The sequence below is a fragment of the Pelodiscus sinensis genome, chromosome 12 (assembly GCF_052426305.1).
Source record: "Pelodiscus sinensis isolate ZL-2025 chromosome 12, ASM5242630v1, whole genome shotgun sequence".
In the NCBI taxonomy this organism is placed as follows: Eukaryota; Metazoa; Chordata; order Testudines; family Trionychidae; genus Pelodiscus; species Pelodiscus sinensis.
The window spans coordinates 19907985-19935425 of record NC_143063.1 but is presented as its reverse complement, the minus strand read 5'-3'; the positions used below and the strand labels follow the sequence as shown (position 1 = coordinate 19935425).

General features: G+C 41.6%; 1 long non-coding RNA gene across 1 annotated transcript; it reads right to left on the bottom strand.

The window, feature by feature from the left end:
• Positions 1-14672: 14672 nt before the first annotated feature.
• LOC112545472 (uncharacterized) lies at positions 14673-26804 on the bottom strand. The gene is made up of 3 exons (XR_003088934.3): positions 26510-26804; positions 23445-23653; positions 14673-15500 (listed from the first exon to the last, which is right to left on the bottom strand). It is a non-coding gene; the product is annotated as an uncharacterized LOC112545472 (long non-coding RNA).
• Between the last annotated feature and the right edge of the window lie 637 nt (positions 26805-27441).

Sequence of the window (27441 nt, the reverse complement as noted above, 5' to 3'; positions counted from 1 at the left end):
TATTAATTTATATTTGCAAAAATAAGAAATGAAAATGACTAATGTCACATAACCAGCCCAGGTGGAATTATTTAATTCAGTTCTTTCTTTGCACGTTTGCTGCCTTTTGTTTGACCCGGTGGTCAACAAAATTTTACACCTACCGGTCCCTTTTGAGTTTATTGATGAAGGTGCTTCTGAAATGATTATCAAGAGATTTACAGCCATCAGTCCCCACCTACAGGAAAAGTAATAAAATCAATCTCTCAATCAATCAGACCCAGCCCCCCATATTTGTAATCTAGTATTTTAACTGTTTTATTACAAGGTAATCATTAAATATGTTTCTTTCAAATTTTTTAAAAAATGCCCCTGAAGGACACTACCAATTTAGATATATTAATAACTAAAACTGGCTACATGAAACTAACTAGCTAGTAAACAGACTAGTATTTAATTTAAAATAGGAAAGTGTTTTTTAAGCAAGAGGGTCAAAAACTGAGAAAAATAAAATGCATAGATAGTTTCATTCCTTTATCAACAATGTTCAATATAACTGCAGAAAACAGCATTTTGTATGTTCAGTGTTTGAGAGGGAAGTGAGGAAAGAAAAAGAAACATTACAGGAGAGTTTCATGCATAGTTCTTTTGCTTCTCTATACATTTATTTTATGCAAGAGTTCTGGCAAAACTACACCCACAATAAATCCTATCCTATTATGCTAGCTATAATATCTTTGTGTGATATTATGTCTTAATTTCTGTGTTAAGAATAAACCTGGAATTTTTTTTGCAATGTAATAAAGTCTTTTTTTTGTCAGTTCTTTTATTTTGACATTATAACTGATTGATTGCATGGGCACAATTGTATCTTTTATATAGTATGTTCTACATTAATAATCAAATGCTACTTAGATTAGTAACAATGAATTAAATGCATTTCAGGTAGGCTGTGGAGGTCCAAAAACCCCTCTGAAATGGCTTGCCCCTGGAAGTGGTTACTGCCAGAAAGGATAAAATTTGTAGGGAATCTATAGGGAACTGAGAATTTTCTTTGATGCCAAAGGGAATGTTTTTTTCACAAGCCACATCCCCTTATAGCTCAGTTTAATTTGTGTATCAAAGCCACATAAAGCTGCAATGTACCTCCAGTAGAAACAGAAAAGTTTAGAAATGAAATGACACATAGTTCTCCAACCTTACATAAACTGGTTGAAATCCCACATTGGGAGTCAAAAGACATATTTCACTTCCACAGGCTGTACCACACCATGAAGGTAACTTTGTATGGAATAAAAAAGCATAACACAAATAGGCACACATCAATTAAATAGCCTTAAATAAACTCTGATATCAGTTTATGACATGGCCATTAGCTAAGTGTGGCCTCCCAGATGTTTTTTGAAAATGGTGCCTTTATAGGATAGGAACAAGACATCACCTTTTCAGAGTGCATTATTATTTTTAAGTCCCATAATTATCACAATTATTTAATTGCATATTAAGTAGAAAATATGCCTATGGGAATCATTAAAAAAAGGAGAAAAGAGATGGTTGGGGTAAAATTGTATCAGGCAAGAAAACCTTTTGTTCTTTTTACTTGATTTCTCCTTCAGGATTTGCTTACTTTAATTTCTACAAGATTTCTCTATCTGCCCAAATAAAAACACAAAGCCAACATTTCATGACAATTGCTTAATAACTTACACATGAGTTCCTACAACTACCAAGTGATCATCTAGCATGGGGTACAACTCATTGTCCCAAACGGATTGCTATCTTTTCTAGAATCACCCTTTCAATTAATATTTACTAACAGTGTGAGTTTTCTACTTTGTGTTTTATACTTCCAGTTTGATGAATAACAAACTATTAAAGACTAAAAGTGTCTCAGACCCCAGAAGAAAATCTTGTTTGAGTAAGTCCTAAATTTCATGCCTAATTAAATAAACCTGACAACCTAATTTTCCGAACACAGTTTTCTAAACTTTTATCAAATATGGTACATGTACTTTATAAATACAGTCACTTAATTTGCATAGTATTAGGGTGCACTAACTTAATGTGTGATGTTTACAATATGATTGGTATAATGTTATTTGTATCAACACAAGACTTTGGTTTCACTAAAATAAATATGCTGTGAACAATGCATTACATTACATTATTGAACTAAGTACATTCCTTATGGTCCAAACTCTGCACTCAATTCAACTTAGCCCCACCAACTGAATTGATTTAGTGTGGCTAAGAGTAAAATTAGGCCTGTTGTGTGTAAATATATGTTTCCTTACTATTTGACAAGAATATTTTCTGTTGTAACAGGGATTCTCTTATGTACGGGTCACAATTTAATTGGGAGATTTTCTTGTACACCCACCTGCTCTCCCTTTCACAATTTTGCAGATCACATCCCCTTCCATTCATGAACATATGATATCTTTGTAGCAACTACAACATTTGCCCACTTGGAACATAACATTAGGACAATAATGACTGTATTTGTAGCTGTCTTTTAAAGCAATTCAGCAGCTGGAAACAAAGAAGAGGGTTAGCACCATGTGCAAGCCAATTCCGTGTGGACCACCAGCAAGACAGGCCTCCAGTGATCCACAGAGAATGGGTGCTCTATGCAATCAGATATCAGTTATCATCTAGGTGAAAAATCTCCCTTCCCTGGCATTTCAGATGATGTGCATGGAAATCTGCAAGAAGAAACTAAAATTCACCTCGACCCCATGACTATAAACTGGAAAAGTGGCCTCTTCCCCTTTACATTCCCTATAAGGCATGCTTGGAGCTTCTAGTATAGGTCCAATAGGTGTTTTTCAAGTCTGACACACAATTATTTTTTCTCACTTTTCATTGATATCTTTGCCCTACTTTCATTTAGAGCCAAGTTCTGCCTAAAATGAACTAAGATTCTAGGGTGCAAAACAATGTTCCTTGCAATCTTTTCTATGCATGTGTGGATTTTTCCCTCTATGTGCAGAGTACATTTTTGTGTGCGCTGAGGCATGTGTGACTGTGCACCACCAGTAAAAACAAAAAAACCTAGCGGAGGTCACTCTGTTAATCAGCTGGATGGCATTTGAATCTCTCCTGGGGGGGCTGCACAATTGCACAGCTTACAGGGAACATGGGGCAAAAGGTAGGCAGAATTTGGCCCTGCGTAACACAAAAGTTTTGTTTGGGGCTAATTGGCTCTTTCCTAAACTTCCTATAGATTCATTAGGATCATTTGGGTCCAGTACTAACCAATATTTACAGACCCAATTATCCCAGTGGAAGTATGGCCTGCTTTAGGATGTGATCCAAAAGCCATTGAAGTCAATGAGTAACATTTCAATGTCATCAACTGAGCACTAGATTACTCACTGAGTAAGGATTGTAGCTTAGGCCACTACATATGCAGTTCTTATTGCTTATATGACAGCTAGAAAAAATGTTTACAACAAAACCCAATGCTAACATTACATGTATTTGTAATTTGTAGAATATCATGCGTAATTATTTGCAAACACATAAAAGGACATATTTCTTGCCCCGAGGGGTTTGCAGTCTAACAGTCCAAGCCTAAACTCTTCATTGAGAAATTGTTTCCTGTGCAGAAAGCACTAGGTTTATGTAATACTTAAGTGGGGCAAAAGTCTTATGCACTGGGCGCATTTCACCCCGTGCAAGCATAGCTATATGGGGAGTTCTGTTGTTTGATCGGTGCAAGATCAGACCCATTATAAAATACATTTTAACACAGGCAACTTTTGAAATGCAAGATGGTATGCAGCTGTCAGCAGTGACAATAATTGATGCTTAGAAAACCTGCCTGTTAGCATGATGCCTCTGTCTCTATTTTAATCTAAAAATTATTAAAGAGCAACAACAACAACAAAGCTTTCCAATTTCACCAGAATGAACGGTTTACAATAACTTGATGTGTCTTTAAAATATGCTCTACCCTGCTTCTGCTGTAGTTGTAGATGCTCCATTTTCTATGCAGCACTGAGGCAAAAGCAAAGCAATCATATTTTAAAATGACAGTTTTAAAATCTATTCTTATTATAATTCTAAAGAAGTCAATGGAGTTATACCAAGGATGAATTTGGTTAATTTTATCCTCTTTCATCGACTATGAAATTCTATGTTTCATTTCATAATAAAGAAACACTACCGATCTTGGGTTTTTTTCTAAATTGCAAACACTGTCCCCACCTTTGCTTTTCTGTCCCAGACATTTTTATTGTTAAATCCAGTTTCTCCTAGTCTTCTCACAGGACTTCCTGGCCTACAGCTACTTTGCCCCAATTGTAATGAATTACCCTAGAGTCAGACCAGCGCTGAGTGCTCAGATAAAAAAAGGGACAGGGATGTGAGCCTAATGGGAGAGAGATGAGTAAGCCTACATTCAGGGGGCTCAGCATTACCAGGACCATGCAGACAGAACATGCAGCTGCCTAAGGCTGCAAACTATTTGGTAACACTTTGCTGTGCTAGTGACTGTGCATTGTAAAAGGCCTATGGTGTACAATTTGCCAACAGCAGCAGAATCCTGGAGCTAGTGCTGTCTGCCCCGTCCATGGAAGCCTGCGGGAATTTGTTCACTGGTATTCACATGCCTGACAAACAGCTCATTGCCTCACTAAACAACGAGAATATGGCATTTGATGTATACTGTTCCTTAATGCACCTGCTTAATTATAGGTTCTGGTTCTTCAAGGAGATGATGCAACAAAGGTGTAAATACTGGATAACCAGCTGGATAACAAACTGATACTGGATGTCAATATGCATTCACTTGTTCTGATGGGACACAATGATTATAGATCCACTGAACAATATGGAAAAGCAATAAGACAATACGGAATGTTGTAATTTGGTAGAATATTCTTTTTCATTTCTTCTTATCCTGTTCTTTATTGCTGTACATTTAAAATCAATCAAGGTGATAACTGTAATGTCTAGAAACAGCCAGAATTTAATCTGGAAGAATTATACACAAGGGCTACGTCTAGACTGGCATGATTTTCCGCAAATGCTTTTAACGGAAAAGTTTTCCGTTAAAAGCATTTTCGGAACAGAGCGTCTAGATTGGCACGGACGCTTTTCCGCAAAAGCACTTTTTGTGGAAAAGCGTCCGTGCCAATCTAGATGTGCTTTTCCGCAAAAAAGCCCCGATCTCCATTTTCGCTATCGGGGCTTTTTTGCGGAAAACAAATCTGAGCTGTCTACACTGGCCCTTTTGCGCAAAAGTTTTGTGCAAAAGGACTTTTGCCCGAATGGGAGCAGCATAGTATTTCTGCAAGAACACTGACAATCTTACATGACATCGTCAGTGCTTTTGCGCAAATTCCAGTGGCCAGTGTAGACAGATGGCAAGTTTTTCTGGGAAAGCGGCTGATTTTCCAGAAAAACTGGCCAGTCTAGACACAGCCAAGCATAATAGTTTTGCAATTGTATCTGTTTAAAGGAATCATAGAATCATAGGGCTGGAAGAGACCTCAGGAAATCACTGAATCCAGCCCCCTGCCCAAAGCAGGACCAATCCCAACTAAATCAACCCAGCTAGGCTTTATCAAGCGGAGACTTAAAAATCTCTAGGAATGAAGATTCCACCACCTCCCTAGGTAACCCATTCCAGTACTTCACCACCCTCCTAGTGAAACAGTTTTTCCTAATATCCAACCTAGACCTCCCCCACTGTAACTTGAGATGATTGCTCCTTGTTCTGCCATCTGTCACTACTAAGAACAGATAAGAACATGATAAGAAGTCATGTATCTCAACAGCAAATGCATTGTTCTGTGCTTACAGTATTGGCACATAGCTCAAAAGTTACAGTAATTTCAATTTAGAAACATTAGTGGCAGAATACTTTTTGGAAATACAAGTGTTATAAAATTAAAGATAACAGAAAAAAATCTCAGTATGTTGACATGCAGCACAGTAATTGGTTTCACCTTGCCAATACAGTACATATTAGATATAAGCCAGAACCAAACCCCAATTCCAAATAAATCCAGACTATTGGATCCAGGCTTTGCATTTCATGGCCATCACTAATATGTATCAATTCGATTTACCTCAATGGTAGAGGTTCAGTGTGTACCTAGCAAGTATCTATATCATAGCATCATCATCATAGGTCAGAGTAACCCTTTTGAATCTATAAAAGGAGGATCCTTTGTCTCGATATAGAAAGGGAGGAGTTTCCTCAGAAGATTTCTTTCCTCTGGAAATGAGAGAGGACTCCCCGCAAGTCCAAAAGAAGCAAGAGAAATGGCGGTCCTAGCGGACTAAAGAGGGCAAAGGGAATATGTGAACCAGACTGCTTCCATGAGACCAGCTAAGATTCTGCAGGATCCCTAAACCCCCTCAGAGACTGTACAACACTTTCATAGCTGCCTCTTTCCACAGTATAGTTCCCTGTCAGCTGGGGCAGCTTGGTTAGACCAGTCCCCAGGAGTGATCCTAAGGATTGAGACCTAAGTTGCCTCTAAGCTAATGATCCCGAATCTCCCATGAGCCCCTATGGTCTCAGGATACTTGTGTGGTTTGTGGGTCTGACATTTCCCCAAAGGCTGCCAGCTACATGAGTGGTACTGCATAGGGATCTGATCTGGACCAGAAATAATACTAACATATTTCACTTACATAGCACACTTAGGATGTGTCTAGACTACAGAGATTTTTCTAAAAAGTGGCCTTTTTTTGAAAAATCTTTACCTGCGTCTAGCCTGCCACTGCATTCTGTCAACAGTAAATCAAAAGAATGCGGCGGTTAGTCGATGGCAGTAAACCTCGTTTTACGATGAAGAACGCTAGTTTCGACAGATATCTGTTGAAAAAAGTTATATGTGGACACGGGGAAGAATTTATTTGAAAAAGAAAGGCCTCCAGGAAGAAGCCCTGGTGGACACTCCTGTCAGACCTTGTTCCTGCCCATAGCCATCTTTTAAAGGAACAGGCACCCAGGAGTACCATTGTGGCAGCAAGCCAGCTCCAACCAGGACCCTGACTGCTCAGCTCCTCCTGGTAGGGCCACTCAGAGCCATGTCCCAGGGACAAGCCCCCGGAGACCCTCCTGACCTTTCCAGGGACACATCCCCACAGCAAGCCAGGGGCACCAAATGCCGGGTACCCTCCTGGTCTGGGCACAAGCTCAAAGCCCTCTTGGAGCTCTGGTCTGAGGAGGAGGCTCTTCAGGCCCCGCAGTCCAGGAAGAGGAACGCGGACATTTATGCCAGAATGGCTGATGGCCTTGCTAAGAAAGGCCACCCCCCCACACACACTAGATCAGGTCAGAGACAAGGTGAAGGAGCTGCGGCAGGGCTATGCTAGGGCCCGTCAGCACAGCTCCTGCTCTGGGGAAGCACCACAGTGCTGCGCATATTATGAGGAGACCTGGACCGGATCCTGGGGGCAGGGGAAACCCTGTCTCTTGAGAAGGTTGTGGAGTCCAGGATGGAGACACTTGTGCAGTAGTGGCTGCAGCTCCAGGATGACACCCCAGAGGACCAGCATCTCCAAGAGGAGGAGGAGACCAGGAGCACAGTGACCCTCACCCTGGAGCTGGTCCCCGAGATACAGGAGGCCTCCCAGACAACTTTGGACACTGGGGAGGGAACTTCAGGTGAGTGTTGTGAGGGTCCAACACACACAGGGCAGGGGAGGCAGGAGCAAAGTGGATGGTGCAGTGCTGTGACATGTCATGCTGATCACAGCCTGGGGGGGGGCCCCACACATGGCTGACCACAGGGAGGACCATCCTATCCCTGCACCTGTATGGGTACGAGGCACCACCTGCTCCTGCAGACACTGATGCCAGGTGCAGGCATGGGCTGGGGACCCTGGGATTGCCACACAGCTTCAGGCCTCTCAGCAACCTGTGGGAACCCCAACTGAGGCCTGACACTTGTCTGTGCTGCTTGGCCATGGTGTGTGTGTGTGGGTGCGGGAGACAGGATGGTGGCCTGCACACCTTCTGGGCTGCAGGGAGGCCATGGCTGCTGGCCAGGCTGCAGCTTTCCTTGCTGAGACCACATGAGCATCCCCTGACCCTAGGACAGGCACTGACTTCTGAGAAAGAGGGCATGTCCTCTCAGAGAAAGTGTGAGCATGCATGAGTGATGACTTTTCCCTCTTGTCCTCCATAGCTGGACCAGCTGGCCAGGAGGGAAGCACCACACCTGTCCCACCACTCCGATGGCTGCAGGGAACCCATCGGCACTGTTGCACATACTTGGACCTGGTGCGCCAGCACATCTCGGTCCTGCAAGGGATGCAGGACACATTTACACAGAGGTTGCAGGCAGAGGCAGAGTGGCGCAGTCGCTTGGTGGACGAGCACTGCTATTTTCACTGCTATCCGGGAGGCAATGGCCTTCCCCGGTCCTGTGCCTGTTCCTGCTCCTCCTGCTCAGCCTGACCCCCTCACTTCCTGCCCCTGTCTAACCCCCTTCCCCTGCCTCACCCCCTGCCATCCCAGACCCAGGTGCGGCCCCATCTCCTGCTCAGCCCCTTACTGTCCCAGCCCACATGCACGGCCATCTCTGAGCAGGCCCCACAGTCGAGGTGGCAGGGGATCTTCATCCAGGTGGAACCCTCAGCCCTGAGCCTCCCTTCCCCCTTCCAGGTTTACATTCCCCTTCCCACCTGTGAGAGTCAGTAAGAGAAGCACTTTCCTTTGTTAACCAAAAGTTTATTTTTCTTTACAAAACTGTTGTATAGGTTTTGGGACAATCAACAGTGCAATAAACTGTACAAATTTTGTCAAGAACACCTGCCTCTGTTTTCTGTGAATGTGTGCAACGTGGGGCAGGGAGGGGTCTTGGGAGGGAAGGCACTAGGGGCATGGGGGAAACCCACATCTGGAAGGCTCTGGGGAAACTCCTTGGGAGAAGCTCTCTCTCAGGGCTTCCTGAATGCACAGTCCTTATTGGTGGGCTTGGCGGATGGCAGCTGTCCGGGGATGCTCAAATTGCCTCCCCTCCACATCAGCCTGTGTCTCCACTCTGAGAGGAAGGCCTCCCCATTTCTATCCACCAGGTTGTGCAGCACACAACAGGCAGCAACCACTTTGGGGATGTTGCATTCCCCCATGTCCAGCTGGGGGGCAGCATCTTAACCTACCCTTCAGATGGCCAAAGGCGCATTCTACCTGCAAGTGAGCCCGATTCAGGTGGGAGTTAAACAGTTCTCTGCTCACATCCAGGTGTCCAGTGAATGGCTTTATGAGCCAGGGCATTAGGGGGTAGGCCGCATCGGCCACGATGCACGTAGGCATCTGCATATCCCCCAGTGCAAGGTTTCTTTCCAGAAAGAATATCCCAGTCTGCAGCCTGCGGTACAGACATGAGTTCTGGAAGACGCAGGCATCATGTGCCCGACCTGACCACCTAACACAAATGTCTGTGAATTGTCACCGGTGGTCGAGCAGGGCTTGCAGCACCATAGAAAAATTGCCCTTTCTGTTAATACATTGGGCTGCTCGATGGGGCAGTGCACAGATTGGGATGTGCGTCCCATCGAGGGCTCCACCACAGTTCGGAAATCCTAGCCCCGCAAATCTGGCCACGATGGTCTCCAGGTCTCCGAGGCGGACAGTCCCGTGAAGAAGCTCCGAATTGATGGCCGTCACCACCTGCAGGAAGGGACAAATAGAAACACACGTAACAGGAAATTAGAAGAGTTGTGTGAGCTGATGAGATGTGCTCTCCCACCCCTCTCCTCCCAGACCCCAAGAGCCTCCCCTCAGGCAACCCCCTGTCCTCTCCTCCCCCCGCACCATGGCAGGGTGACGCCAGGAGGGCTTCTACCACTGCCACCCCATCTCCTATTCCATCTGCCCAGTCCTGACCACCCCTCTTATCTGCGCCCCTTCCCCTGCATGGACTGTCCCCAGAGAGTAACTTACCTCCATCAAGACGGCCTGAACAGAAGACCTCCCCACACCAAACTGGTGTCCCACAGAGCGGTAGGTGTCGGGTTGGCCAGCTTCCAGAGGGCAATAGCACTCTCCAGGAGGATGGCGGGCTGCAAGTGGGTGTCCTGGCATTGTAGGGCAGCATCGAGTCAGGCACACAGCTCCTGGAATGTGGACTTCCACATATGGAAGTTTCGGAGCCAAGCCGCATCGTCCCACTGCTGCATAACAAGCCAGTCCCACCAGTCTGAACTGGTGTCCAGCCTCCAAACTCACCTCTGCAGGAATAAGTTCAATGGCAAGGGGCTGCAGCTCAGTGAGGGGCTCAAAGCTGGGCTCTGAATCCAGCTCTGCCACAAACATTGTGATGGTCTCATGAAGATGCAGCAGAACTTCCAGCATCACAGTTTGGAGCCATCGCCTGCCCAAGGGCAGCTCCAGCTCCATGGCAAAAAACCAATTCAAAGTACAAAACACAAGCAGGACATAAATGCTGTGGTGTCCCAGAAAGCAGGGCACTCAAAGCAAGCACTGCAGAAGCTTTGCTGACCCTCTAGGAGGTAGGCAAGCCAGCTGCAGGAGCAGAGCAACGGCTGTTCAGGCGGATCCCTTTATGCATACATCTCTGCAAAGAGCATGCTGCAGGACCTGGAAGTAAAGGCTGCCCCCATGCACTGACAGAAATGCTTCCAGGTGCCCTTTTTCGACAGATCGATTTTTCTGTCTGCTTTGTGCAATGTAGGTGCTCTTTTTCGAAATAGGCTTTTTTGAAAATATCTTTTGAAAAAGCTTCTGTCGAAAAAGGCTTGTAGTCTAGATGTACCCTTAGGCTACGTCTACACTGGCCCCTTTTCCGGAAGGGGCATGTAAATTTCACGAGTCGTCGTAGGGAAATCCGCGGGGGATTTAAATATCCCCCGCGGCATTTAAATAAAAATGTCCGCCGCTTTTTTCCGGCTTTTAAAAAAGCCAAAAAAGAGCGTCTAGACTGGCCCCGATCCTCCGGAAAAAGTGCCCTTTTCCGGAGGCTCTTATTCTTACTTCAAAGTAAGATTAAGATCCTCCGGAAAAGGGCACTTTTTCCGGAGGATCGGGGCCAGTCTAGACGCTCTTTTCCGGCTTTTTTAAAAGCCGGAAAAAAGCGGCGGACATTTTTATTTAAATGCCGCGGGGGATATTTAAATCCCCCGCGGATTTCCCTACGACGACTGCTGAAATTTACATGCCCCTTCCGGAAAAGGGGCCAGTGTAGACGTAGCCTTACTGAATAGCTGCAACCTACTGTGTCCTGGGTTCCACATAAATGACAGGATAATTAGTCTACAGTATTTGTATGGGTCTTAGCTTATGTAATCATTCCAAATAATCAGTATTATTTGTATTTGATTATGGAAAGAATTAGAGTTCTAGACTCTCATGGCCTAGCAGATTAATAGTCTTTGAGGTCTTGTTTGTTTCACATATGGTATTTTATTTCACTTTCGAAAGGGCCACAATGTTGGACTTGTATTGTACATGATTGTAGCACTATCAGCTAAAACTTCCTCCCTCAAGCTAAATTCATTTTAAATTGTTATGCTTAACAAACTTCCAAATGGGAGTCTAGTTGTTGATAGACATTTTGCATTGCATGTGTCTATCACTTTGATTTAATATGCATTTTCAGTGAAATTAAAGGAAAGGCCTCTAAGGTGGCAATTTAACAGCAAGATATGTTGTGAAATTCAGACATTGCAAATATCCAATTTTCAGTTTCTCGTGAAAAATAACCCTTAGAAAAATCAGAGAGTACTTTTATGGATGAATTATCAAAAGCTTAATTCCTTTGAAAATATTGTCCATTTTTAAAATGTATTCATGTTGATCTAAAGCAAACCAGGTCTTTTCCATTTATGTAAAATTTCAGCCATGTGGGATTTTTTTCTTCATTAATCATGAAAGAAATCAGGTTTTATGTGAAAATCCTGTTTTTGGTCTATTTTCCCTAGTAATATGATTTAATTTTCTTGTAGAGAAAACACACATCTAAATTTCTTTAAGGAATAAGGTACTTCTTGTCATGTTTGATACAAGTCATTTAAAAGGAATTCTAAATATATTCTGAAAGATGAGAGCAAAGCCAGCTCTTACGTGTCCCTAACAGAATACAAAATCAGAAATAGCAGAACACGTATAGTATAAAGGAGACCTGTTCTGTATCAAGTCTACTTTTGAAATGATCACAATTTCAGTAAATCTACAGGCAAACCACCTGATGTCTGATAATAGAACAACTACAATAATTTTGTAATGTCATTTTAATTTACTAAAAAGATTAGACGAACATATTTTAAAATACATGCATTTTCTTTTTAACTTCATTACAAACATCTTTGCATTGTCCTTTTTAAAAATAAATTGCTTGAGATCACTTTGTCCTTAGTGGTGCTGCTAGGAATCCCAAAACCTATGCTTGATGGAAGAATAAACATTCATTAAGCTTCAAAGGCTATCAAAACCTCTAGTTATTTTGATTTAGGGGAATAATTTAAAATAATCCCCATGTTTGTGAAAAAATATGTAAAGTAATCCATTTTCTGTCTGTCTCCAGCTTTGAGTGCCTTATACTCTTACAAAATGTTTTACTAACATTCCCTGTCTTGAATAATTTGGGGAAAAATGAATGCTTTGTATCTTGTAATAGAATGCTACTTTAATGACACTAGACAACAGATATAACTCATGGTTATGTGCTTATACTGTATCATAACTGCTGTTGGGATACATGCTTAAGAGAAGCTTGTCAATGGGCATATTAAAACCTCATTCAATAAATGTTATTTTTTAGTGAAAGAGCCAATCATGTTCTTTTAAGATGTTTTAGAATTGGGTCCCCCATTCAGAAAAAGACCTACTCATGTGCTTAGGAACTTGCTCACTCAGGGCATGTCCACATTAGGAAATTATTTCTAAATAACTAAATTAGACTTGACTATCGATTTTACAAAATCAAAATAACATGTCTCCACTACTGGGAAGCTTCGAAATTAGTCCAAGGCGGGCTCCGTTAATGTGGATGCACTACCTCAACTTAGAGCCCCAGGAAGCACTGGGGAGTAATTAATTCGAATTACTCTGGGGAGTAGTTATTTCGAAATAGCAGCACCAGAGTGTCCACACTAACACTGTTTTAAAATAACTAGTTTGAAATTAGCATTATTCCCTGGGAAAAGCAATACAGATTTCAAAATAAGTGGCCCATTATTTTTGAAATAATGAGTTTGGTAGTGTGGACACTCTGCTTATAAATTTGACCTAAGGGGAGGAGGGTTATTTAGAAATAATGCCCTAGTGTAGACCAGGGCTCAGAGCCTAGAGAAGGCCAATGGCGAAGATTTAAGCATATAATTTCTTTTTCTAATTACTTGATCCTCAATGAGGCAAAGCCATTCAAGCTTTAACATTATGAATGGGTTAATCTTATATATTTTTAATCTTTAAAATCAACGCAATCATCATCTGAAAGTATCATTTGGACTGTGGGCTGTGATAGGCACTGAAAAAATGAGACAAAACTTCAGCTGTTGTAAATCTGTGGATCTTGTCTGAAATCTATGGAGATACATTGATTTACATTGGCTGAGCTTGTAGCCTAATATTCATATTCAAATAGGTAGACTATAGCACTCTACCTGAGCTGTAAGGACATTTATTGAAATTGAACTATAAAGGTAAATGAATGGTATTATAGAAGACCAAACAAATTTAGAACCCATCCGAAGTCCTTTCTTTTACAAAATTCCCATTGTCTGGAATGGGAGTTTTGGCTAAGTAAGGACTACATGATCAGGCCCTTACTACTATATGAAATGTTAAAGCGGTCAAATTTGTCTGTACTCATGAACTTGTAACAGTCAGATTGTTCTGTGTTTACTTATGCAATGTACTATACATGAGCCATCAGAACTGTTTACAAAATGTATTAGTTTGACTCCAGCTTTCTAACCAGAAAGTAATCAAAGTGAAGAGCCCAGTTATTTCTGAAACCCCAGCTTCTCCTAACTTGAAATATTGTGTGCTTCATCTTTCTGTGTAATGGGGAAAACTGTAATACTCTATACTGAAGTACAGTTCACAATAATACTTCAAAGCACGGTACAAACAATAACTACCTAACTGTCATGTTGCCCCCATAGCACTAGTAAGTATTATTATTGTATATAATCTGGCTATTAAATAATTTTAAAAATTGACAACCAGTGAATGACAAGTCCATGATTTAGCTATTTTGCTGTATTAAGTGTTTCTTAGTATTTTATTTATTTTCCTCTAAAGTGTATGTGACTGGTAGACACATGTAATCAGGACTCTTCTAATGTAAATATTTTCTTAATAGGCTTGTTCAGGGTTGGGAACTATCACCATTAAATCATGGAAACTGATTTATTTTGTCCTCAGTCATCTTAACTTAAAATTTAGCAAAATTAGATTCCCTCTAGAGAACAATCTCACATTAAACATCAGGTTTTGTTGGACAGTACATGGAAATTATAATTTAAGAAAACAACAGCATTATTTTAATTGTTTCTTTTGGCTTCAGGAAGGCTCAAATAAAATTATTGGTCCTTCACAAGAAAGTTAGCCTCACAGTTTGAGAAGCATTACTTGATATGATGCTGGAAACTGTCATGGGTCAGGCTCCTCAGCTAGAGTAAACTGTTGTGCACCCCAAGAAATCAGGTTTCTAAAAGAGCCGAGGCACTCATCTACATCACCCGAGGAGTTGGTCTACGTAACCCGACCCATGTTTTTGGTTTTTTGCAACCAGCAAAGAGTTCAGTTCCCTGGGTCAGATCCTTGAGTGGTATAAATTGACACATCTCTATTTGCTATGTAAGCTATAATGATTTACTGCATCCGAGGATCTGGCACAATATATTTTAAATGAGATGTGTTCATGAGGTATTTGTAGATCTGATTCTGCATTCTTCCACCAAGCAGAATGCCCACTGAGGAAAGACTACAAGCTGAGGTCCCTTATTAGTTCAGGCTTCCAAGGTACCTTTAAGAACTCACAGGGGTGGTAATAACAAATAAATGTTTTAAGAAAACAGTAAGGTAGGATATTTCTAGCATTATTCAAAATGCTTCTGAAGTGAGAGGTCACTAAAGAGTTAAACTTGGTGCTTGAGTAGTTTAACATAAAGCCCATATTTGTGACTTTTTCCATATCAGAGTTCCTACAAGAGCATGTAGAATTTTACCCGTGACCGTTCCTCATTTTCTAATACCTTTATTCAACCTCTCTCACCTGTATGATTTAGCTATATTAAAATACCATAACATTCTCTCCCCTGGCACTCAACAGCAAGTGTCAAAGAAGAATGACAGTGGCTAGTTTGCACACTTGAAATGGTTTATTTGTTGCAATCCTGTGCACAAGATGTTTATCAGTAACCATCAGACAGCCATGCAGAAGAAACAGCCTTAATTCTGTCTGAGACAGCCTCTTATTGCTATTGATAGTTAGCATCAGTGTCCAATCTGAGAAATGGAACTGCTGCAGGCAACTTCAGTCAAGACATCCTATTGATCTACTGCTTCCTTTGCCTCCCTGAAGCTAAAGGAGAAAAAGAAAAAAGGGCAGAAAAGCTTGCTGCATAAGGGGTGATGGAGCAATCTATGCCTTACAATCATTCAAAAGGGGTGTGTATGTGCATGGATATTCCTGATATTCAGCACCTCAAACAATTGTAAATCATGCACACCGTCATGATAAATATAAATGTCAATGTGTTGGCAATGTCCTTTATATAAGAGGTGTCACTGGAACTACATTTTTAGCATGAAACATTTTTGCTGCTTTTTATTTTTCATTGACTTATTGTGCTTCTGTTATACTCTGTCTAACACAATCAATCTAAGCATAATATCTGAGACTCCTATTCATAAATAATACATATTTGGGTCATTTTCATTCGTATACCAAGATTTACAAGTGAAAGAAAGAAAGAAAGAAAGAAAGAAAGAAAGAAAGTGAGGAATGCTCTAATGAAGTAGATAAGATTATACATTGCTGTGATCAATTAATATGTTTTTCTGTGCATTAGGTGGACATCTTTATTGTACATATATAAGGATTTATAATTTAGAGGCAGAATCAACTGTAAGAATAAAATGCTCAAAGAGAAACTTCTTCCAAGTTTCTTTTTGAGAGAATGTGCTAAATGCAGCAGACTCAAGAACAACAAAAATCTGCATCATGGGTTAACATATTATTTAATTGAGCCCTGCCTACTACCTTCGGTATTTAATAGCATACAAATGTTGACCATATCAAATGATGCACCTAAGAAAAAAATAATACTCTATTGTTGCATACATTAAAGGACCTCAACATACATCATACAAAGGCAGACAAGTATTACTATCCCCATTTTACAAATTGGGAAAACTGAGGCACAGAAAGGTCGATGGCTAATTTTTTCAAAAGTTCACACACACAATTAAGCACATTTTTTTTAATTTTGTTTTTATGTGCATGAGTCACAGGAGCAAAACAAATGCTTATGTGTGAAGAAGACCTGAGTGCAGGAAAGGGCTCCACTCAAATCCTGTAATAGAAGTCTTCATCTTTTCCATTTCCAATTTCTTAGGAAAAAACTGAATTGCTTTCTGTGTCTCAAAGAGAAGGAGTATTCTGGACATGTGCTATGCCAGAGGATGCTGCTCTGCAAGACAGCATGCAGGTTGCAAGGGAGGAAAAGGCATTGTTGCAGGGGTGGAATGGGGAAAGAGTGGGCTGCTTTGGGAATTTCTCCTCCTTTTCCTGTTGGGTTGGGAACAAGTTTCCCTCTAAGCTGCGCTGCAGTATAGCGCTGCAGCTGCTTAATCAGCTTTGCCCATTCAGGCAACTCTGTGCATGGAGCCCTGAGTCCCTGTCTGGGTGGGGCTGATTATGCAGCTGGGGGCTGTGCTGCTGTTCAGCTTAGAGGGAACCTTAGTTGAGAGTCATGGGCTGGGAAGGGCAAACAAAGTGCGCACCCGTCCCCAGAAGATGGATTACATACCTGTGCATTTGCTCGGTGGCTGGCTGGACATTCAACTCTAGACCAGTGGTCCCCAACCTTTTGGGGCTGCCGGGCGCCCGAGGGCAGGGCAGGCATGCACCGCGACCCTGGGGGTGAGGCCGCTTATGCATCGCACAGCCGGGAGCGGGGATGCTCACGCGCCATACGCATACACTGTGCGCCCGGGGACGGTGTCACACATGCACCACGTGCCCGGGGGCAGCACTGTGCATGCGCCACTCGCCCGGGGTGCAAGAATGGCTTGGGCTGGCCCTGGTCACTTTGGCGGGCGCACATAAATACCTCAGTGGGCGCCATGGCGCCCATAGGCACCACATTGGAGACCACTGCTCTAGACTGTGGCCTTAGTGAATACTGCATTATTAGACTAGCCCTTCAGCTCTGAAAATTTGCTTCAAATACATTTCCGATCAAAAGTGAAATTTTATATTTCATAGGTCTTTTAAAACACTTTTCAATAGAAAATAAAAACAATAGGGAAAAGGGATACATTTCATTCCCCCTTTTTATTGTTAGATTTTGCAAATGAGCATTATATGTGCCTTCAAAAGTGTCAAAATATGTGATAAATTCACACAAAAATGGCCCATACCACAGGATTATTATAGTGAACCAGAAAGCACTAACCTCAGGAGTAGCAATATACTCCAGGGCTACGTCTAGACTGGCATGATTTTCTGCAAATGCTTTTAACGGAAAACGTTTCCATTAAAAGCATTTGAGGAAAAGAGCGTCTAGATTGGCATGGACGCTTTTCCGCAAAAGCACTTTTGCGCAAAAGCATCCATGGCCAATCTAGACACTCTTTTGCACAAAAAAGCCCCGATCGCCATTTTCGCGATCGGGGCTTTTTTGCACAAAATAAATCTGAGCTGTCTAAACTGGCCCTTTTGCGCAAAAGCTTTTGTGCAAAAGGACTTTTGCCCAAATGGGAGCAGCACAGTATTTCCGCAAGAAGCACTGATTTCTTACATGAGATCATCAGTATTCTTGCGGAAATTCAAGCGGCCAGTTTAGACAGCTGGCAAGTTTTTCCGCAAAAGCAGAAAAACTTGCCAGTCTAGACACAGCCCAGGTATTTTGTACCAAACATATTTGCTAGTTCTTTTAATATTTTACATGAATCAAGTGCAAGGTGATTTGTTGAGTATAGTGTGCTCATCAAATCTAGGGATGATCCTGACAGAATTTTTCACCATCCAAAAACAGTGACTATTTATAAATCCCTGCTTTGTTTGAAATCAAAGGCAGGAACAGAAAAACAAAACAGGTATATTCCTTTTTGGAGGTAACAAGAAAAACTAAGTTTATTCCTCTTCACAAGCAGGAGTTATTATTTTAAAATAATAAGCCCATTATTTCGAAATAACAGGTGTGGCACTGTGGATGCTCACCACGTTATTTTGAAATAAGGAGAGTTATTGAAATAAGGAGAGCAATGTAGACATGCCCCCAGTGCTCTATGCAAACCACCTCTGTGAGGGGAGTAGATAATAGTGCTGGGTGCATGTATCCTAGTGCTGTAGCCTGGTTAACACTGGCACTTTACAGCACTGTAACTTGCTGTGTTCGTGTGTGTGTGTTTTTTCACACCCCTGAGTCAGATAGTTACAGTGCTGTAAAATGCCAGTGTAGACCTGGCCTAAGAAAGTTCAGAGGTTCACCCTGGCTTCAACCACATGGAACTCTTAAATCTGCACAACTTGGCTCTAACCCTGAAATATAATTGATAAAGGCAGACCCTTGTGTGCAGAAAAAATCCCACTTCAACAGGTCTTGGAGTGGGTGACAGGGTCCACATTCATGTGGATTACACTGCAGGATCAAGGCCTGGATTGGAAATATCTGTAGAATACAGGGCGTCTCTGCTATAAGTCGCCCTGATATATATCCATTGCACACTAAAGTCGTTGACACTTGTAGGAACTGATGCGTTATAAGTCCTCCCATTCCCCGCTCTTAAGTAATGAAAAAAAAACCCTCCCCAGAACCCTCCAAAAAAAAAAAAAAAAACAATTTGTGCAAATGGAAGTCAGTCATGGGGAAAAAATTCCCTGCTTTAAATCCAAGTTCTTTGGAAAGTATCTTGGACTTATAGCAAGGACGGCCTGTAGCCCCATCATAACACACAGCACAACTGCTTTGGCTGAAGTTAAAAGCCCAATGTGTGAAAAAAAGGAAAAAAGATCACTGTGGGAAAAGTTCATCCTCCATTTTATTTAATGCCCCAAACTGGAAGTTTAGACAAAGTTTGGCTCAGTTCTTATGGTATATCCAGTGGAGCCAACAACCTTTCTGGGCCCCAGGCCAAGGAGGGAAGAGGACCCACACTGTGCCCCCAGAATGGGAAGGTTTAGGGTGAAAGAGGTAGGGTTGAAGGCACCCAGCCCTCAGCACCACCCAGACTGTGGCACACTCCTTCCCGCCCTGCCGTCTATGCGGTCTGGACTGCATGGAAGCAGTTTAAAGGGCCCGGGGCTCTGGCCACTGCCACAGCTGGAATAACAGCAGTGGCAATTGGGAACCCTGGGCCCTTTTGTGTCCCCAGTGAAACTGCTCCCTTTACCCCTCTCTCTTCATTGGGCCTGGGTATCACTGAACCACTTTGTCCATCTCTATTTCTTTGGTTTCACCACAAAAACAGAACAGAAACCATTTTCTAATAATCCAAGGAATAAAAAAAAAAAATTAAAAGCTATTCTGGTGGTACTATAAACATTAAAATGGAGACTGCAATAGCAGCAAACATCACGTTGTTTAGTGTCAGTTAACAGACATCAACTAGACATCGGAGGATGGATTTCTGGCCCCTCGCATTCCATACAATGAGCATATGGTCATACTTTCCTACAAAAAACTGACATCAGTCCCAGGGAATCTTTACCTGAATATGAGAAGACATGCAGTAAGAAGATGATGTCAAAAGAAATTTCAACAGTATATTTTCAGTATATCCCAGAAGGGTGTGAGATCTTGTCTTGGGGGATAGTAGAATTAACACAGCTAGCAGAAGAGGAAAACATCAGAAGAAAACAAACTGACAGTCTGCATCAAAGATAATCAAATCCAGCCATATGCAATCCCAGCAGAAGATTCGAGATAAACTAAAAGGTTCTGTAGTATTAAATGCTGCTAAAGAGAACGTATCTCACAATCTCAATAGATCTCTGGTTTTCGACTTTCTTTCACAGGCAGACCCTTAAAAAACTTCTGTTGGAGGTGCAGGCCCTTTAGAAAACTTTAGACATTGACTGTGGAACCCCATGTTGAACCTGGAACTCCACGAGTCTGCAGACTACAGGTTGAAATCCATGATATACAGACCAAATTCTAGGCTGGTGAAAGTCTATGTAGTTCCACTGAAATCATGAGAGCTATGCTGATTTATACTAGCTAAGGCTATAGGCCAGAAGGTTGTTGAACACTGTAGCACTGCTACCAGCTTTATACCCTGATGTTAAAATCAAGCAAAGAAATTGGAGAGTCCATGTGTCATTAACCAGGAAACCATCTACTTCACAACAGCACAGTTTAGCATGTTTGCCAAAAAAGACAGGTTTTATATGGTTCAGGTGGAAAAGTGCAATGCCATCAGTAGTGTGGCCAAAACATTTGCTTTGAAAAGCAGGGTTCTTTTTTCCAAGGTCAACTTGAGGTTTCCTGGGTTCGGTGTAAAATGTTTTGTGGGGCCAAAGAAATATTTACTGGGTTGTAGGGAGCAGGGAGGAGATATGTAGTCTGAACATGTTTTAAGTCAGCCTGGGAGGTCTTTTGGGTTTTAAATATTTGTGTCTTCTCGGACAATTTTTGTGTGTGTGTGAGATACTGGAAATGGAAAAAATGGCTACTTCACAGTGGTTTTCAGTCGGGCAGCTTCCTGGACTGATCCAGCAGCATGGATGGCATGGCTAGTGTCTTCCTCCAAAATGCTGTTCTTAAAGACATTTTCATTTCACCACATCTGATGAATTGATACTGCAGAGTCTTGCCTAATGTTCTCAACCTTTTTTTTTTTTTTTTTTTTGGTAAAACAAAGAGTTTCTGGATTGAGCAATGGCTTCCTTCACATGACCACTGACAATACAAGTGCTGAAAGAACGGCTTCCTAGGGACAGTGAGAGATGGAGTCTGCTGGGCACAGGCATAAGTGAATTGGCAGCATCAGACACATTAGCTCTTCAATGAGCAGGTGATTGGAAGTTGTGCTACTGTATGCTAAAGATCATCATCTGGATTCAGGAGTGGCAGTGAGAGGTTAAAAGAAATATCCAGTAACAATCACATTGGAAAAGAGAGAGCCCTTCTTATATCTGCCAAAGGAGCTTGGGAAGAATTAATGTCTCTGAGTCAGAAAGACTGAGAACAAGTGAAATACTACTACGGGAGTTGCCAGAATCCTCCTTGCCTAGAGGAGAGATAATACTGAACATGCAATTTAACCAGGCAAGTGCCAAGAATCCTTTTGCAGATGTCATGCAGCTGCTTTCAACTACAGAAATGTACACTGAACCCAGTGCTTAGACCTTCTCTGGTCTCCTCATTTGCTGATTATACCAGGGGAGCCTACAGTGAGGCGGGATGTCCTGAAATCAGAAAGGATCTGAGGAATCCTGTTAAGTAAAACAGCAGCTACAAAGTGAGCTACAGGTCCCTCCACATAATTGGGCAAATTACACAGAGTGGAGTAAAGAATTTAAATGGGAGAAAAATCAAACAGGAGGTTGGGGGGAAGCAGAGTAGTTCCTTGGGTGATATGTGGTAGGGTGCTTCTTCTATGTCTGTGGGTAAAAAATACAATAAAAGAATGATCAGATATAGTCAGAGGTAGTCAGATCAGAGACAGTTAAATAAAGGAATGTGCTAACCTAGGATAAATGCGAAGAACTGGGCCTGTGGTTAGTGTGATGGTGCAGTCATCTTTAACAATTCAGGATTCAGACAGGGAGAATCCCCTTAGATCTTGGAATACCCCCCAAATCCACATCAATTCTATCTGAAGGACTGGTAAGCAAAGGAACAAAATAAGGAATGGAAGGGAAAAGAGAGGGGATTTGATTCTCATCTACATTAAGGCTCCAGCAGAAAAAGGGGCATTACAGTGTATTTAAAGCACAGTTACTCCCATTTTAATGTCTTTTCACAGTGCTGAAGTGGCAGAGAGGAAAAATCAGAATCAGATTCAGTGTATCTGCAGAACTGACAAACAAGAAAGTTGCTGTTCAAGACAGCATGAAAAGAGCTTAAAAGACGTGAACCTCTCTGGCTGTCTTAAAGTTTCTGCTGGTCACATGACTCAACTCTAGTAAGACTGGAAAAGGGCTTTTCCATTACCAGAGAAGCAGGGTTTTAAAAAAGGAGGCTCTATACAGAGCAAATGTGTACTGTGGATAGAGCCCATATAGGCCTTTATAAAACGTTTAGGTATATCTCCCACCTTAATGCCTCCTAAGGTAGGGGAACATCTGGAAGCTCAGTGAATAACTTCTCAGATATGCCCAAGTTTGAATATGACTACAGGAATTTTGAATGCCAAATTTTGGTGGCTGCAAGCATTGCAGACTTTCAAAAGCAACCTCAAATTTGTAGCCTCCAAATTGAAATTTCAAAATTTTAGGCACACCATATTAGAACCTTCAATCTTTCCTTAACCTACAAAGTTGGATTTGCATGCACAAATAGTATTTTATCAATGTAAATTTGGAACTTAGATCTCCAGCTAATCTAGTGTGTGCTAAAAAGTGGCCTTTGGAGAATGAAAATAGTTGGACACTGAGGTTTGCAAATTAAGAAAATTAACCGTGGCCACCATAAACAATTTTGGCCATAGAAGTCTCTGTGGAAAACACTGTGCTCTGTATGGCTCACTTCCTGCTATTAGGTTAACCATAGATTGCAATATATTCTTATGGAGGCTGTTTGTACCGCTCAACTTGAAAAATGGTGCAGCTCCCGTATATCTGTGTGTCAAGTATGCAGTTACAATGATCGAGGAGTGAGGGGATGAACCTGAGGGAGTCAGAATGAAGGAGCTGGTTAAAACCCTTTGACCCCACTCTGTCAAGTTAATTTTACTCTGAATCAGACCTGTCTTTCTGTCATCTTAGATACCTCCAAAGTGCCTATCTCCACAGTGTTTAAGTGCTATGCAATGATTAAAAAGCATGGAATATGCCCATAAAGAACACCAATCTTAGTAACTCCTTCCTTTCTCAGGGGATGAAGCACTGGTTCAGAGGAGAAGACAAAAGGGTATATGTATCCTCTTAGCATGTGCCCAAATGGGTGATGAAGATGAACCCATAACTATGGTGTCTGGGGAAGCCTGTTGCAAAAACAGGGGCAAAAGGGGACATGAGGAAGGAATACAAACCTGCTTTATGAATGAGCAAATGTAATGATGGATGGCTAAGTGCCAAGAGAAGGCATAAATGTGATTGAATTTGCACAGTTGTAACTATTAAAGGTTATTTTACTTTTAATTCTTTGTGGTAATTTCTCTTATTCCTTCCTTAGAGAAGCCCTTGATTTTCACTTGCTAGATGCTTGGATGTGTTTGTCATACCCCAAAAGGTGATTTCAGTTCTTGGATTCCAGAAAACCTTTTCACTGATCAAAACACAGCTGCACATACTTGCTTGATAGGTTAATGGGTGCCACAGTTCTGGGGTATGTCTGTCTATACCTGTGAAAATATATATAATTAGTAAAACAGATATCATATGTATATGCAAATCCAGAAGGTAAAAATGACTTGTAATATGACAAACTTTTCATTTGCCAAACCTAATCAAACTATCTATTTCAATAGCATAACCAAACATATGACCTATATTCGTAATGCTGCTGTTGTAGCAACTTCAATACACTCTTGGTCTATTCTTTTAATTCTTCAGGGTTTTTTTTTAATGCAATCTCTTAAATATATATTTTGATTTTTTAAAAGCATGCTAATTTAATCTCCTGCACTCAGGACATCTATCTTCCTGCAGCTGAGTTGTTTCCATTACTTTTCACATGTGGGCAAGATGTATGATGTAAGTCCACAGAGCCACATGAATTGCCATTTGTTGGACAGAGATCATAGGTTTTAAGAAAGTGAAGACAGCAAATTGCTACCTAGTTTATATAAATTGTTTTTAGTAAAACATAGCAGTATATTTCCTTGTAGAGGCATGTAAATTAGACTACCCAACATAGTCAATGAAGCAGGGATTTAAATATCCCCGGCTTCATTAAAATAAAAATGATCACCGTGCTGTGCCGGCTCAGATGATCGTTGGCACAGCGCAACAGTCAAATGCGGCTTGGTCGACAGGGAACATCTTTGTCGACTGCTCCCTTATGCCTCATGAAACGAGGTTTACAGGAGAGGTCAACAAAGGAGTTCCCTGTCGACCGATCCGCGTCTTGACTGCTGTGCTGTGCCGACGATCAGCTGAGCCGGTACAGCGCGGTGGCCATTTTTATTTTAATGAAGCCAGGGATATTTAAATCCCCGCTTCATTGACTATGTCGGGTAATCTAATTTACATGCCTCTGAAGACAGAGGCATGTAGTCTAGACATACCCAAAGAAACCAACAACAATTTCAGTGTTTTATTGTATTCATAAATTTAATATTACAATTATAGCTCTTTCTCCTAGGAGTCTTTCCTGCTCTTTTCCCATCTTATCTGCTCAGATTGGATGGCACAAAGGTCCTGGTTGAGGAAGGAACCTACGCATCTGAATTGTCAAACTGAAATCAATGAAACTACTCCATCTTCTATGTAAAGTTAAGCACCTGCTTGAGTTCTTTGTTGGACTGGAGAGGCATAAATAATTAAACCCCTGATCAAAAGCCAACTGAAGTCAAGGGAAGTCTTTCCTCTAACTTCAGCAGGCTTTGGATCAGGGCCTAAATGGTAACAATTTTGCATAATAAAATCACCCCAATTACATAAATAACAACACTTCTGCCACCACTACATTCATAAATATAACAATATTTTCAGAGGGGTAGCTGAGTTAGTCTGTTACTTGAAAAACTTAAAAAATAATGAATAGTCTAGCAGCACCTTAAAGACTAACAAAACAGGTAGGTAGTATCATAAGCTTTTGAAGGCAAAACCCAATATTGTTACTCTAACAATATGTTAGAAATATCTAAATGGCTAGGAGTTCAGCATTTTTTATAGTCGAACAAAGTTTTGTCCGGGATAAGTGCTACTTTAAATGCCCTTTCTTGTAATGTAAAAAATGAAAACAGACTTGTTTTACCTTTGTTTTTTTTTGTTTTTTCTAAGACTCATTTCACAACAGTTAATTTTGAACTTTTAATTTTATTTCCAAAGCTTTGTTTGATAAAAAACTTTTCCCTTTTGGAGCTAATGATGAAAACTATAACTCATTTTTTTACTCAGACACTTTGTAAGGAAATAAAATTAAAAGTTCAAAATTAACTGTTGTGAAATGAGTAGTTTTTATTCAGGATGTAACCAAATTAGCACAAACATTTTGGACAATTATGGGCAGATTTTCAAAAGAGCTCAGCTTACATTTAGGCACTTAGGGTATGTCTACACTGCCACCCTAGTTCAAACTAGGGTGGCTAATGTAGGCATTCGAAGTTGCAAATGAAGCCCGGGATTTAAATATCCCGGGCTTCATTTGCATCTTGCCGGGTACTGCCATTTTTAAATCTCCCTTAGTGCGGACTCCGTGCCCCCGGCTACATGCGGCACGGAGTAGGTAGTTCGAATTAGGCTCTCTAATTCGAACTACCGTTACTCCTCATGGAATGAGGTGTACCGGTAGTTCGAATTAGAGAGCCTAATTCGAGCTACCTACTCCGTGCTGCGTGTAGCCGCGGGCATGGTGTCCGCACTAATGGGGATTTAAAAATGGCGGTGCCCGTCAAGATGCAAATGAAGCCCGGGATATTTAAATCCCGGGCTTCATTTGCAACTTTGAATGCCTACATTAGCCACCCTAGTTTGAACTAGGGTGGCAGTGTAGACATACCCTCAGATAAAAGGTCTCAAACTCCTGGCCCAGGAGGCCATCTCTGGCTGTAATGATTGCACAATCTGGACCAGTGGGGCCTGCTACCGCAGGAAGTGTGGGCTGTATGCCATCGGGCATCCCTCAGTGATCCCCAAAGCCATGTTTTCAGGGATGGGGTTCCATGGTGGGGGGGGGGGAAAGGCAGGGATGCTGGCAGAAAGGGGTGGGGACTGGGGTTAGTAATTGAAAGCCCCCCCTTGCCCATCACTAGATCCAGGCCAGATTGCATAATTTCTCTGGCTGGGGATGGCCCTCAGCCAGGAGTTTGAGACCTTTGACCTAGATGAACCAATTGTCCATGTTTAGCACTTTTGAAATTCTGACCATTGGAAAATATCAGCTTGGTACCTAGTTATTATGATGATGAGCATATTGGAGATTATTATTTCATTTTACAAAAATTATTTACACAAAGATAGTGGCATCCAACTAATCTGCATCTGATGTAATTTTGTCTTCATTATGAAGAACATTTTTAGTTTTATGAATTTACCTCAGAATTGGATGTGTCTAGGAATGTTTTGTAGTTTCTGAATAGATAACAGAGACAGATTTCTGTATACAGCACAGTGTGTTCTCGTACAGAAGAATGATACCTGTGATAGTTCAAACTTGAGTAGAGGCCCCTCTGAATCATTTATCACTTGTTGCTTTTGACTTACTAAGGACTGATTCATTGTCCATAGATGTCAGGGGATGTCCCATTTAATAATTATCTGTTCTGTTCATTCTTTCAGAAGCACCTGGCATTGGCCATTGTTAGAAAACAGGATCCTGACCTAGGTGGACCTTTGGTCTGACCCAATATGGCCCTTCTTATGATGTCAGTGGTGAAGGTTCCACTGACTTCAGTGATGTAAGATCAAGAACTGTTTGCTCATCATGATCCACAGGGTCAGTCTTGTGAGGGTGTGCGAGTGTGTCTCTTCATAGCAATGGGAGTTAAGGTCATGCATGCCTCCTATGAGTAGGAAAGGAGGCCCGTAAGCATGTTTCCCTATCACATTTATCTTTCCCCGTCTATTGTGATTTTCTTGCCAGTTACTGCACTTCTTTTGTGGAAAGAGATGATAGTACTAGTTTGCTTCCTGTCTGTGTGCATGAAGAAGTGAGAGGAAAAATGTAAATCCTTTTTGAAGGGAGACTGCCAGGCAAGAAAATCCTTTGTCAGTCAGTCTGTCTGTCTTAGGCTACGTTTACACTGCAGCAGTTTTTTGGAAGAGGAAATGCAAATGGAGCTCTCATTTGCAAATCTTGTGCTCTCATTTACATATTCTCTTCCTATCCTTTTTGCCATTTGTTGGAAAAAAACCATTTTGCGCAAGATCCCTTATTCCTCAAAAAATGAGGTTTACAGGATCTTGCACAAAATGTTTTTTTTCTGACAAATGGCCCCGCCTACATAGGGCTTTTTATTGCACAAAC